Genomic DNA, 3,487 nt, shown 5'->3' on the forward strand with positions numbered 1-3,487 from the left:
ATACCGTCAGCCTAGATGGAGCCCCGGACGCCCAGGGGACGAATGCCCTGGACGCATGGAGCCCGTCCTGGGCACTTTTCCATGCATTTGGCCTGGAGCCCCCAGACACCCAGGGGAGGACCACCGTGAAAACCATGGAGCCCGACCTGGGCACTCTTCAATACCGTCAGCCTAGATGGAGCCCCGGACGCCCGGGGGATGAATGCCCGGGACGCATGGAGCCTGTCCTGGGCACTTTTCCATGCCGTCAGCCTAGATGGAGCCCCGGACGCCCGGGGGACGACTGCCCAGGAGCCATGGAGCCCGTCCTGGGCAATTTGACATGCAGTTGGCCTGGAGGAAGGAAGCCCCGGGTGGCCTAGGGAGGTGTTGCCCAGGCATAGCCCATCTGGTCCCCATGGCAGAGAACCACCAGCCTCGGAGGGGTGTCCGGGCGTACCCTTCTCCCTAGTAATCCGGAGGAAAATTACCCCCTTTTCTTGTAATCTGTGCACGCGAGGTGACAGAGGGGACCCAAGGCGCGAATGTACCCGACCTCCTGGAGCTCTCCCTGGGATCCGGGCGGCGAATGGCACCTCATCGGGACTTCCAGGGAAGTTCGGCCATCTGGTCGCCCCATAGGAAAGCGTTGCGGGCGACCAGATGCCCGAGGGAATCCGGGCGACCAGATGGCCGAGGGAATCTGGGCGATCAGATGGCTGGACACGGAAGTGAAGCCGCCTGGACTCTCCCGACCCTGTCCCCCGTCCCCGTCCCGGGACGAATGCCCGGGACGCATGGAGCCCGTCCTGGGCACTTTTCCATGCCATTGGCCTGGAGCGCCCCGACACCCAGGGGAGGACCACCCTGAAAACCATGGAGCCCGACCCGGGCACTCTCCCATGCCGTCAGCCTGGATGGAGCCCCGGACGCCCGGGGGACGAATGCCCGGGACGCATGGAGGCCGTCCTGGGCACTTTTCCATGCCATTGGCCTGGAGCGCCCCGACACCCAGGGGAGGACCACACTGAAAACCATGGAGCCCGACCCAGGCACTCTGCCATGCTGTCAGCCTGGATGGAGCCCCGGACGCCCGGGGGACGAAGGCCCGGGACGCATGGAGCCCGTCCCGGGCACTCTGCCATGCCGTCGGCCTGGATGGAGCCCCGGACGCCCGGGGGACGACTGCTCAAGAGCCATGGAGCCCGTCCTGGGCAATTTGACATGCAGTTGGCCTGGAGGAAGGAAGCCCCGGGTGGCCTAGGGAGGTGTTGCCCAGGCATAGCCTATCTGGTCCCCATGGCAGAGAACCACCAGCCCTGGAGGGGTGTCCGGGCGTACCCTGCCCCTAGTAATCCGGAGGGAAATTACCCCCCTTTCTTGCAATCTGTGCACGCGAGGTGACAGAGGGGACCCAAGGCGTGAAAGAACCCGACCTCATGGAGCCCTCGCTGGGATCTGGGAGGCGAATGGCACCTCATCGGGACTTCCAGGGAAGTTCGGCCATCTGGTCCCCCCCCCCATAGGAAAGCGTTGCGGGCGACCAGATGGCTGAGGAAATCTGGGCGATCAGATGGCCGGGCATGGAGGTGAAGCCGCCTGGACTCTTCCCCACCCCGTCCCCGTCCCGGGACGAATGCCCAGGACGCATGGAGCCCGTCCTGGGCACTTTTTCATGCCGTCGGCCTGGAGCGCCCCGACACCCTGGGGAGGACCACTGTGAAAACCATGGAGCTCGACCCGGGCACTCTGCCATACCGTCAGCCTGGATGTAGCCCCGGGCGCCCGGGGGACGAATGCCCGGGACGCATGGAGCCCGTCCCGAGCACTCTGCCATGCCGTCAGCCTGGATGGAGCCCCGGACGCCCGGGGGACGGAGGCCCGGGACGCATGGAGCCCGTCCTGGGCACGTTTCCATGCCGTCGGCCGGGATGGAGCCCCGGGCGCCCGGGGACGACTGCCCAAGAGCCATGGAGCCCATCCCGGGCACTCTGCCATGCCGTCCCGACAAATTCGTACGGACTCCTAACCTTCCGACACGGATCGGAATCGAGCCCTTTCTGACCCAGCAGTTTCAGGCGCCCGGGGGACGAATGCCCGGGACGCATGGAGCCCGACCCGGGCACTCTGCCATGCCGCCGGCCTGGATGGAGCCCCGGACGCCCGGGGGAGGACTGCCCGGGACCCGTGGAACTCGTCCTGGGCACTCTGACATGCCGCTGACCCGGGGAAGGGAACCCCGGACGCCCGGGAACCGTGGAGCCCGTCCTGGGCACTCTGACAAGCCGTCGGACCGGGGAAGGGAGTCCCAGATACCCGGGACCCGTGGAGCCCGTCATGGGCACTCTGACAAGCCGGTGTCCCGGGGAAGGGAGCCCCGGACGCCCGGGACTCGTGGAGCCCGTCCTGGGCACTCTGGCATGCCGTTGGCCTGGGGAAGGGAGCCCCGGGCGCCCGGGGGGGGAGGACTGCCAGGGACCCGTGGAGCCCGTCCTGGGCACTTTGACCTGCCGTTGGCCTGGAGATGGAAGCCCCGGATGCCTGGGGAGGACTGCCCGGGACCCATGGAGCCCGTCCCGGGTACTTTGCCATGCTGTTGGGCCTCCTGGAGATGGGTGCCCCGGACGCCCGGGGGAGGACTGCCCGGGATGTATGGAGCCCGTCCCGGGCACTTTTCCATGCCGTCGGCAGGGATGGAGCCCCGGACGTCCGGGGGACGACTGCCCAAGAGCCATGGAGCCCGTCCTGGGCAATTTGACAAGCCGTTGGCCTGGAGGAAGGAAGCCCCGGGTGGCCTAGGGAGGTGTTACCCAGGCATAGCCCATCTGGTCCCCCTAGCAGAGAACCACCAGCCTTGGAGGGGTGTCCGGGCGTACCCTGTCCCTAGTAATCCGGATGGAAATTACCTGACTTTCTTGCAATCTGTGCACACGAGGTGACAGAGGGGACCCAAGTACCCGACCTCCTGGAGCCCTCGCTGGGATCCGGGAGGCGAATGGCACCTCATCAGGACTTCCAGGGCGACCAGATGGCCGAGGCGAGAGGGGCGACCAGAGGGCCGGGACCAAAATGACGCCAATCTGCCTGCCCCGGAGCTGCAGGGCTCTGGGGCTGCAGGGTTCCGGGGGCTGCAGAGCTGCAGGTCTCAGGGGCTGCAGGGCTCCGGGGCTTCAGGCCTCCCCGGGCCCTGATGGACCCTCCGTCCCGGGCGCCTCCGACCCCCGGCCGGCTTGCAGGACGGAGGGGGGGTTCCCGCACCACCGGGCCCTGCCGGACGGGGCTCAAGCCCCGGGCCCAGTCCCCGGCCCCAGTCCCGGCTTTCCGAACCCTAGGCCGGGCCGGGGAGAGCCTCCCCTGGGCCCCCGGTGGACCCTCCGTCCCGGGCGCCCCGGACCCCCGGCCGGCTTGCAGGACGGAGGGGTACCAGCACCCTCGGGGCCTGGCCAGATGGAGTTCAAGCCCCTGGTCCGGTCCCACCTTCCGAAACCCTAGCCAGGCTGGGGAGAAC

Source organism: Lissotriton helveticus, chromosome 8, assembly GCF_964261635.1.
Source record: "Lissotriton helveticus chromosome 8, aLisHel1.1, whole genome shotgun sequence".
Classification (NCBI taxonomy): Eukaryota; Metazoa; Chordata; class Amphibia; order Caudata; family Salamandridae; genus Lissotriton; species Lissotriton helveticus.